General features: G+C 40.7%; 1 protein-coding gene across 1 annotated transcript in view; it reads right to left on the reverse strand.

The window, feature by feature from the left end:
- rdgB (retinal degeneration B) overlaps positions 1 to 12015 on the reverse strand; it is a 689086-nt gene that overhangs the window by 191619 nt on the left and 485452 nt on the right. The gene's annotated exons all lie outside the window — the stretch shown is intronic.

Genomic DNA, 12015 nt, shown 5'->3' on the forward strand with positions numbered 1-12015 from the left:
AGTATCCATAAAATAACTTTTGAGGCAGTAGGCCGAGGAGCAAAGAGTTGTATTGACTACTTTTGTTACACTAAGAACATGACTTATGCAGCACTAGATGTAAGGGTCTTCCGCAGTGCAGAAATGAGTACAGAACATCGGCTTCTGGTTATGAAAACAAGGTTTAAGGCTACACCCACACCCTCTCATCTTCGATTTGAGAAAATAAGAATTTCTGCATTTAGATAGGAAGAGGTAAGGCAGAATTGTGCTCAGAACTTGGGGGAAATACTTCAGCAAAGAGAAAGAGAAGAACCTGAGAGAGGTTGGAACTTAGAAGAGAGATGGAGTGAATTTAAGACTAATATTATTAAAGTAGCAGAAGAGGTCTGTGGGAAAACTACAGTAAACACACGAAGGAAACGAACAAAGTGGTGGACTGACGAAGTCAAGGAAGTTGTAAGGAGGAAAAAGGTAGCTTGGAAGGAGTACATGAGAACAAGAAGGGTAGAGGACTGGAGGAACTATGTTGAAGCACGTAATGAAGCAAAGCGGCAAGTACAAGAGGCAAAAGAAAGGAACTGGCAGGAATTTGGTGAAGAAATAGAATCAGAATACAGAAATAATCAGAAGAAGTTTTGGAAGATACTAAGATCCCTCCAAGGCAAAACTGGAAAGAGAATCAGGAGCATTAAAGATAGGAACCAGAAGATCCAAACGAGGCCACGGGACATCCTTGATACATGGAGCACGTACTATGAGGATGTGTTCTGCGCAGACCAGAATTTACAAGACAACGCCAGTAACAGGGCAGAAGAAGAACTAGAAGAAGGGGAGACAATTATGCACAGTGAAGTAAGAGAGGCTATCACTGAAATGAAGGTGGGCAAGGCAGCTGGTTGGGATGGAATTTCACTGGAATTGATGAAGTATGGAGGAGAGGCAGTGGTGAAATGGATGACAAGGATATGCCAACAAGCATGGAGCATTTAGAAGATTCCAAAGGATTGGGAGAAGAACATTATTGTTCCTATCCATAAGAAGGGCAGCACTCTGGACTGTGCAAACTATCGAGCAATTTGTCTTTCCAGTGTGGCCGGAAAGATATACTCTCGCATATTGGAGAGGAGGTTGAGACAAGAAGTAGAGGAAAAATTGGAAGAAGAACAGTGTGCTTTCAGGCCAAGTCGACAAACACACGACCATATATATACACTAAGAACTGTTATAGAGAAAAGACTTAGTCGAGCGAGGGAAGGATGTTCTAGCTGCATTTGTCGACCTAAAGGCTGCATTTGACTCGGTCCCCAGGGAACAGCTTTGGGCAGCACTTGAAGACGAAAAGGTAAGAAAGACTCTCTTATGCCGCATTAGGAGCATGTACAATAGAGTCCAAGGAGTGGTGAGAATAGCTGGTGAATGCTCTAGGGAATTCGAAATGGTGAAGGGAGTAAAGCAGGATGAGAGCTTGAGTCCTCTTCTCTTTGTGATCTTCATGAACCAAGTCATTAAGCAGTGTAAAAGAAGAACTAAAAGAATTAAGGTTGGCAACTGGAACATGAGACCAATAAATGTCCAATCCCTGGTTTATGCAGACAACATTCTGATTTTGGCTGGGAAAGAGGAGGATCTCCAACAAGATCTTACTGAATGGGCTTATGCCTTCCAGGACTGTGGGATGGAAGTGAATGCGAGCAAAACCAAGGTCATGCAATTCACCAAAGGAGAAAAAGTACAGCTTCAAATCAAATGGAACAATGAGGATATTGAACAAGTAGAACAAATTGAGTATCTGGGCACCATTTTCAGAGAGGACGGAAAATTAGAGGCAGAAATAAACAATAGAATTGGAAAAGCTAATTAAGTTTACTATGGTATAAACAACACAATCATAGGGAAGAAAGAAATTATTAGAAACACAAAAATGCGGGTATATCATGCTGTGTACCTGCCAACCCTCCTGTATGGTGCAGAGAGTTGGACAGTGCATAAAAAACTGGAGAGCCGTCTGGTTGCCGCTACGATAAGATATTTACGGAAAGTTGCCGGGAAAACTCGAAGAGACCATATTAGAAACACCACAGTAAGAGACGAGCTTCAGCAGGAGCAAATAATGGACGTCATTGAGAGAAGAGGATTGGGCTGGATTGGTCACCTAGAAAGAATGGAAGATGAAAGGAAAGCGAAGCAGGTGTGGCGAGCCAGACCAACAGGAAGAAGAACACGAGGGAGGCCACGGATTGAATGGGAGGAGTATGGTAAGTTCCCTTCGACCGCTGAGATGTTAGCTTATGTTGAGAGTTTTTGAGTAACTGGCAGTCGTCGAGCTCTTACTACGTGTGTTCATCAATACATTTTAAACGACATAGTTTTTAACAGCATTCATAAATTATTTCCAATCAGGTACCTGATCTATCCTAAGATGAAAAATGTGGCTGATGATGCCTACTATTGATAGGCGAAACATGTACCATCTAATATATTAATTTCATGTTTACAACTTCAATAAGGACAATGTCCTAATTTTTAAAAATTGTATTGAATAGGTGGATGAATAATAAAACATACAAGTGTTATTTAATACTTCTAATTTTATGACTATTTGTTCAATTTTGGCGTTTAAACTTGCGCTGGGCACATGCAGTTTTCACCTTAGCATTCTACTGCCTCCCACGAATATACCTACCGAATTTCAATCGAATCCAAGTGTAACACATGTATGTGTTCCCTCGTCAGTATCTGGCTGCATGGCTAAAATGGGTAGCATACTGACCTTTGGTACAAGGTGTCCCAAATTTTATTTCCAATCAGGTTGGAGATTTTAAATTTCATTAGTTACTTCCTACAGTTTGGGGGGCTGTCTTCAGTATTAGATTTTATATAAGGCAGCTATTCCTTGTAGATTTTCTCTCTTAATAATAAACCAAACTTAAACTTTCAAGGTGTTTCCTAGACTCTGAAGTCATTGAGTCTAGGATACATTCTAACTTGCTACAGGTATAGTCTCCATAAAGTGCTGAATAGTTATACAATTCATTTAAATGATCTCCCCACTGTGAAGAGTACACGAGTGTGACAACTAGAAGAGTTATGAAATGTAGTCAAGCTGAGTAGAGACAAATAATTCACAGGAAAAATTTTTTTTTTGCTAGTTGCTTTACGTCGCACCGACAAAGATAGGTCTTATGGCGACAATGGGACAGGAAAGGCCTAGGAATGGGAAGGAATTGGCCGTGGCCTTAATTAAGGTACAGCCCCAGCATTTGCCTCGTGTGAAAATGGGAAACCACATAAAACCATTTTCAGGGCTGCCGAAAGTGGGGTTCAAACCCACTATCTCCCAGATGCGAGCTCACAGCTGCGCGCTCCTAACCACACGGCCAGCTCACCCAGTCAAGAAAAAATAAACCCACCATAATGTTCACACTCACTGTATGGTAAAATATACCAATAAAATAATATTTCAGCATTATTTTACCATGTGTTGATTCCCAGCTGATTCAAGGATTTTAATCCTGAATTGGAGTGGAGCTTACTTCGTCTCGTGACTAAACTGAGTGCTGTCAACTCTGCGAGCAAAGGGACTTTACCTGAGCCTGGCATTCCTTCCACATAGACCCTACTCATGCCAGCTTCTCCACCTTCACCTTTCCTATCCGACCGCCCTTCGTCAACTCTTGTTCTTTTCCGATGCCGACAGTATTAGAGCAATCGAGGCCTAGGGAGTCTTTCATTTTCACGTCCATTGTCACCCTTTTCTTTCTTAGGCTGCTAACTTCAATTTTTGAAGTGTTGGATCCCTTTCATTTTTTTCCCCCCTCTCTGATTAGTCTTAATAGAGGATGGTTGGCCAGCTGTACTTCCTCTTAAAACAATACTTAAAACAATAATCACCACCACCACCACCACCACTCTCAATTTGCCGAGCATAGAGGATTCTTACCTGAGCCTGACATTCTTTTCACTTACTTATGCCAGGCTCCTCACTTTCATCTCTCCAATATGACCATCCTTTGACAATCCTTAATCTCTCCCAACCCTGCCAGTATTAACACATTCGCTCCCACATTCGACCATGGTCTGATTAGGTTTCACATGTGTAAAATACAATATCCAACCTTAGTTGATTTGAATTTGCACCAACTTTTATCATTCATATGTATGTTAGATGACACAGTATATTAATTTGCCGATAAATAACAAGCAGATGAACATTTTACTACAGCTTGCGGCAATTTCCCGCATTGTGGAATGCGTGATCTAAATAAACACGTGCCAGTCCAGAGATCTCTGAAGTGTTTATAATTTTCACGTTCTGTATTGACGACAATATAATTATTGCAGATAAATGAGGTAACTCCATACAATCAATACAATATAAAATTAGTACTTCATTTTATTTCAATCTTGGTACTAGTTTTGGCCTAATCTAATTCAACATCAATCTATTCTATCATAATTTTTCACCAATTGCTTTTAACTGTATACAAGTGTTCAACAAATTATTTGTATCTGCAAGACAGTGATTTACAGTTATCGAAATATACCAACAGATTAGAAGACTTTTGAAGTGTTGTGTTACATCCTCAAGACAGTGACTTATTTTATTGGATATTGAATATTGGATCAGAACTATTTTCAAATATTATGCTATCTATTTTTGTTGTGTATATGGCCAATTACTTTTTTTTTAAAGTGTTTTACTATCTTACGGTTGATGATGGCTTAATATAATAGGCCAAAACTAGTACCAAGATTAAAATAAATTGAAGTACTAATTTTATATTGCATTGATTTGTCTCCAATCCCTGAAGTGTGCGATTGGAATTCAAGTAGCCCTGAGTGATAAAACAAATAGTCATGAGAAGTAAAAAAAATCATTCCAGATCATCTTGTGAAGGTACTGTATGTACAAATTTTCAAATTTTTAGGGTTTATAACACAGCCTCTCAAATGCCCAAAATCTCAAGCATGTAAACTGAGGTGCAGAGGTTCTATACACCGTGCATCGGCCCAACTCGGCTTGGTTCGGACCAGCATTTTGTGTCCGAGCGACTCGGTTAAGCTCGGTTCAACTCTTCTCGGATGGAGGCGGAGCGCTGCAGAGCGAGTGAGGAGACAGGCAGAGTGAGCGAGACAGGAGTAGGGAAAAAGAGAGACAGCACTATTGCTTAAAATTCAGGAGGAGGGGGGGGGGGGTGTCTGCACTCTGGTCAACCTAGGAAATTCTTCTTTTGCACCTTGCACCGTGCAATGCTTTGGTGCATGTTCTCTGAGAGGCCCTGATTTATAGTACAGGAGTGATACAGAGTTAAAGCCGTGTATTACATATTATATAGTGAGTCAGGGTGGCATCCAAAAATCTCTGGGCTGCATGATTAACCCTTTCACTCCGGCATAGTGAGTACGGTGGTGTGACCCTCTGGACGCGAGCAGCGAGTGGCTCTCCGAGCCCGCTGTACAGGATACTAGTCTTGCTCCTCTCTCCCGTCCGCATACAGCTCGTGACGTGAGGAGAGAACAGGAAGAGGTTAAATGTATTTTATTTTATTTTCAATGCGGAACTCCACCTGCAGCCACCTTCTGAGAAAAGTATCTATTAGTCTCCTCACACAGAAGAGTTATGATACTCAAGTTAAAAAACAGTTGACAGAAACTTAGCATTGTCCACTAAAATTTTCAGTCCAGAATTAGCTGCGTCGAAATTATGTTTCTTCGGATATAGGTTCTTCTTTTTCCAATTTAGTTTTCAGCTCGGTGGTTTGTGCACCTGGTCTTCATCCTTGCTATTTCATCTTCAGTTGAATCGTCAAAGTAGTCCGACCTTTTAGACAGCAAAGCAGTAACTGAAGTAGGTGTAACTGAAGCCGTTCCGTCACCAGAATCAGATGACAAATCACTATCATCATCATCTTTTTCTTCTTCAAAGTCACTACCCAGTTTGAGGGAAAGAGCTTCCTCCGCAGTATATCTTTCCTCTGTCATCAGGCCTTTCACAATTTAAAAGCAATTGAAACCTAAATCGAGAAGCACAAGCACGTCAGCACAGGAGAGCAACTAGGCGCGAAGTGAATAGCGTACCAGACACGTTGCTTTCATCTTCGAACTGGTTACTCCCATCATCTGGTGACCATAGCGGTAACTATAGACTTCCAAGTAAGCCATGAGAGACCTCCAAGGCCGAACTTCCCCAGCAGTCTATCGTAGAGAAATGGAAAACAGCCGAAAGGCACACGACTTCTACTGCAGTGGACGGGCTATGAGGCTCGGCTCCAGTGCGACTGCTACAGCAGTCCATCAGGTGTGCGGCACAGCTCCCTCCCGACTGCTAGAGCAGTCGACCGGAGTGAAAGGGTAAAATACCCGTGGAGGGAACTGAGAGTGAATTTGTTAAGCCAGACTTAGGGAATCTCAATTACATACCCTCTATGGTCCTTCCCTTCCTTTCAATGATACCGCCTCTGTAGCGTAACAGTGAGCACTATTAGCTGACATCCACAGTGGCCTGGATTTGATTCCTGGTACTGCTAGAACTGACAGGAGGGCTGGTATGTGGCTAAAATGGTTCATGCAGCTCACTTCCATTGGGGAGTATACCTCAAAACAGATGCACTACCTCGGGACGAGGACATGAATTTACTGAAACTTTCATTCTTCAACAAGTCATACCTCTTACATTTCTTCTTCTGAATAACATCAAAAGGGATGGTAATTTAATGTTGTATATCCCCTTTAAACAATTATCACCACCACCAATGGTCAAGAAAGCCAAGCAATATGGCTGAGAAACCCAAATCACTGATCACCATCTAGCTGGACAGCATTAATCTTGGCAGATCAAGACTGTAAGTGCTACAGGGTATCAACCACAGAGGAAAAAGATTCCACAATAAGTTCTCATACTGGACTTGAAAGATTGTTTTGCAGTTCATGTTACTCAACTCCAGTGTAAAAGCTGACCATTTCTGCACAGGTTTGTCTGGTACATCACAGCCCACAGATGAAAAGCCACAGAACAGCATGCAAGCAACACAACCACCATCACCCAATTCCACTGCACACTAACTCACACATTATTAAAGATTACCTGTCTTCATTTCTTTCTCAGCTCCCTTTGTGGAACAGTGGTCGAACACCAGCCTCTGCATCCAAACCTAGGAGAGGTAGTCCACCTTTATAAGGGTGAATATATGACCATTTGACACCCCAAGTCATATGACGTCCTCATGAAAAAACATTCTGCTGGCACATTCGGTGTTAGCTAGTCAAAATTAATTAAAGTTAGACGCAGGTTACCAAAATAGAGTTCTAACTTCTCTGTAATTTGGTAACTGAAGACAGAATGTTGAAATTGACACACAGGTACCGTAATTGTTGTCTAATCAAAACGCCTTCACACAGTAACTGACAACATATTATTATTATTATTATTATTATTATTATTATTATTATTATTATTATTATTATTATTATTATTATTATTATTATTGAAAATGAAAACCAACAACCTGTTTTCCAGTCTTAGACCGGGTCAGGAATGTAATGAATGAAACATATATAGGCTAGTATTACAATGGGGTCGCCACTCCCAAGGTGATTATTAATGACTGATAGATGCAATGAAATGATAATGGAGAGTGTTGCTGGAATGAAAGATGACAGAGAAAACCGGAGTACCCGGAGAAAAACCTGTCCCGCCTCCACTTTGTCAAGCACAAATCTCACATGGAATGACCAGGATTTGAACCACGGTATCCAGCGGTGAGAGGCCGATGCACTGCCGTCTGAGCCACGGAGGCTCATATTATTATTATTATTATTATTATTATTATTATTATTATTATTATTATTATTATTATTATTATTATTATTCAAATATTTTAACCACATCGCTTTAATTAGTATTTTATTTGAATGATAAAAGCATGATATTTTCTTGCCATTCCTCCATAAAGCTCTATATTGAATTATTTTAATTGCACACGAATAAAGTATTTGGATAATCCTGCTATATATACCAGGTGAGTTGGCCGTGCGGTTAGGGGTGCACAGCTGTGAGCTTGCATCCAGGAGAGAGCGAGTTCGAGCGCCACCGTCGGCAGCCCTAAAGATGGCTTTCCATGGTTTCCCATTTTCACACCAGAAAAATGCTGGGGCTGTACCTTAATTAAGGCCACGGCCAGTTCCTTCCCATTCCTAGGCCTTTCCTATCCCATCATTGTCATAAGACCTAGAATTAGATGTACGCCTTGATGTACTATGGTAATCCCAAAAATAAGGTCTCCTATTTTTTTTATAAATACAGAATTCTGTTCGTGTGGCTGTTGGTCACAATATTGTGAAGAGTGTTTCTTGCGCTCGCATATAAACATGCGCACGCCGCACTGAGGCACTCAGTCTTGGCTTGGCAGCCGTTGACAATGGAGCTCCCGTTGGATGTTACCACCAAGTGCGAAGTGCGCGCAGTTATTCGGTTTTTGAACGCAACAGGTACTGAACCAATTGAAATCCATCGCCACTTGACGGAAGTGTATGGTGAGTCGTGCATGGATGTCAAAAATGTTCATAAGTGGTGTAGAGAGTTTGCAGCCGGTCGGACTGAAATTCACGACGAACGAACAAAGGAGCAAGAGACCGTCATTTTCTGCCGAGACAGTCGTGAAGGTTGAGCAAATCATGTGTGAAGATCGGTGGATTACCCTGGATGATCTCTGCACTTTGGTTCCTGAGGTTTCCCGAAGCGCCGCTCACAACTTCCTGAACAGCATGGCGGCGAGATGGTATGACATGGGCATACAAAAACTGTCACAGCGTCTACAAAAATGCATGGACCAAAATGGTGATTGTGTAGAAAAATAGCTAAATGTTCAAGCTGTAAAATGATGTAAACCATTGGTAGAAATAAACAGGTCTATGTATTTATACAAAATAGGAGACCTTATTTTTGGGATTACCTTCATAAATATGACCAATTTAACAAATTTATTTTGTATTCCATAGTTTCTTTCCACTGCTTCACCAAGTGATTTACTAAATTATCTGGAAGAATCGATTGTAAAATGTTCAGTTCAGGAAAAATTTGCGTATTTTTGACATAAATATGTCTTATGGCTGGAGGTCATCTGAAAATTTACATCACCAAATTAGCATTACAAAATGTGTGACACAATGTGCAGGCTGTGATGTGATGTACTGATGGATGGCTATGACAGATATGCTCCTGTATCAGAGAGGCCTCATCTCATCATACTCTAGAGATGTGATTACTTCATTCATGGTAGTTTCACAGGCTCTGAAACAGTTTCCCTGTTTCGATGCACCAAATCACACACTTTGTCGACTCCAAATTCCATATAGATACCTCTTGAACAAGATTTGTTAGAAGGAAGTAAATTAATCATTAACAATTTGTCAGGTGATGATGCTTGATGTTTAAAGAGGCCTAACATCTGTGTCATTGGCCCCTAATGGTACGAAATCAGATGAAATGCAATGACAATTTAAAAGTACAAAACTGACCAGAATTCAAAACGTTATGATGAAGAATGACTGGATGAATATGAATTAAAACTGTACCGGGAGGTACACCCCATCGCCGGCGCATTTAAATCTAGTGCCTATAAGAACTCTTCTACTGGTGAAACAGTGAAATTGAAACTAGACTAACTTACAAATTTACTCAGAAGATGTCACCACTAAAATATTATATAATTTTGTTATTGTGAAGTTTCCTGAACTGACTGTATTTCTACTTGTTTTGTTTGCCATTCATCAAGAAGTTTGGACATTCTTCCATAGATGTCACTGCTAAAAACTATGATCATGCACCCTCGTATGAAATGAAAGAACTTTTGATTTAAAGAAGTTTTGTATTCATGTTTTTTTTACTAATTGATGTTCATTTATTTTTGGGTTGGCAATATTTATCTTTTCTTCCCGCCAGTTTTGAATCCAGCTAATCCCTAATTTCTGTAATTAATTTTCTACCAATCAAAGTCTTCTTCTTCTTCTTCTTCTTCGATTTTCAGTGTAACCTTTAAATTACCCAATAAAATGAGAAGGTGTGGCTAGTTTAATCTTGAATGGTCTCGAACTTTCCCCGCGGAATTTCACGTCTTTTGGCCAACTGATCGTCATCTTACTGAGTGTGTGTATGTCAAGCAGGAGGCGGGAGGCCTTTTCGTCAGCTACTAGAACTTCTATAAGGTAATGGCCACTTAACATCTTTATTTCTTGCTAAGCTCCACAGTTTAACCCGAGGGAAAGGTCCGAAATCATTAACCATGTAACCTTCTTTTCTAACCTTCTAACCTTCTGCCGGCTAATGTAATAACTTCATAAAATCTTCAACTGTAAATCGGGGATAGAGAGTGATGTACCCTCTCGAGCTCCCCTTCATCTTGGTTTGATGTGCCACGTTTTGTTTCTGCAATGTATTAAAGTTATTTCCATTTGTGCTACCTCAGTAGTTTGGGAATAGCCCCTGTTTCGTCGGCCCAGCGCCCTATAAGTTTTACCAATTTTTTTTTTGGAGCACAGTCTTCGACTCTATTCAAATTGTACTCGGGCCGTTTATTTTACCTGTTCTTTTTCAATAAGGCCCTGTAGGTTGGGTACTAGCTACCTCTGTGTAATGTGATTTCTATTTGTAAAGAGTGCCTTGCAAGGCCAGAGATTTTTATATTTTCATGCAATGTTGCCTTGAGTAGGCTTGGAAAACTGAGAGCCTGTTAGCTCTTTTTCTATTTTGGGATTGTAACGAGTGCCTCTGGAAGGCTAGATATTGTATTATGGGAGCAAGTGCTCCCTGAATTAGGGGGTTTTCTGCCCTTGAGTAAAATTTGTGCTCTTTGTAATTTTGAGCTTGTAGCTCAGGAAATGTAAAGTTAGGGGCTTAAGGCCCAAGATGTTAAGGTTCTGAATCTTGGATTTCTTTTTTTTAAATATTGTTCAATGTTTGCAACTTGTACCTGCAATTTTGTCATAAAATCTGGTCATGTGTGAAGTTCTGAAAATATAACCTTCACTTTAAGTTTTAAATTCTATTCTTGACATTGTAGTTAGACCCATTCATCCCGGCACCTTCTTTCACGTCTGCGATCCACAAATATCCCAGAACAAAAACAATCAGTGGATACGACCCACAATGCCTCACCTTCCCAGAAACTATATTACTGACCATGGGGCTGCTTCCAAAGCACAATGCTGAATTAATGATGCTTGTTGTCTGAAGGGGTTCAATATCCAGATCAACGATCTCTCATCTGGCACTTATCGCTAGTAAAGTAGAACCATGGTACTTCTCAAGTTGCGGTACTAATCAAAGGTAGCGTAAACTCATGGTGTTCCAAACATTATGGTACTACTCAAGTATTGTACATCATACAGGTAACGCAGACCTATGGAGTTTCTCACATAATGGCGCCACTCGTAGGCAACGCAAACCCATGGTGCACCTCACATAGGAGTACTTATCACAGGGACTTGTACTATTCCGTGGTGTTCCTCACATATTGGGTACAAATCACAGGCAACGCAGACCAACAGTGGCGCTCATATAGTGGTACTAATCACAGGCAACGCCCAGACCCATGGTGTTTCTCACATAATGGTACAAATCACAGGCAACGTAAGCCCGCGATGTTCCGAATATAGTGGTAATAATCACAGGTACTGGAAACCCACGGTGAAACACTCTCTGCTGCTACTAATCACAAACCTATTGTGTACCAAACATAGTGGTACTACTCAGCAAGTAAAGGTGACCCATGGCTTTCCCCGCATGATAGTACTAATCACAAGTAGTTTCATGGTTCTAATTCACAATCATCCCAATGGTTGCCCCTGTTAGCCGCCTCTTATGACAGGCAGGGGATACCGTGGGTGTATTCTTCGTCTGCGTCCCCCATCCATAGGGGTCAATTTGTCAGGGGACTGATGTTTGTGTTCATTTTAATACATTTCTCCTCATTTACTATACGTCCAACCTGAGATGAGAAATCATGTCACACTGTTACAGAAGTAATTATTGCCATT

The sequence above is a fragment of the Anabrus simplex genome, chromosome 10, assembly GCF_040414725.1.
Source record: "Anabrus simplex isolate iqAnaSimp1 chromosome 10, ASM4041472v1, whole genome shotgun sequence".
NCBI classification, from domain to species: domain Eukaryota; kingdom Metazoa; phylum Arthropoda; class Insecta; order Orthoptera; family Tettigoniidae; genus Anabrus; species Anabrus simplex.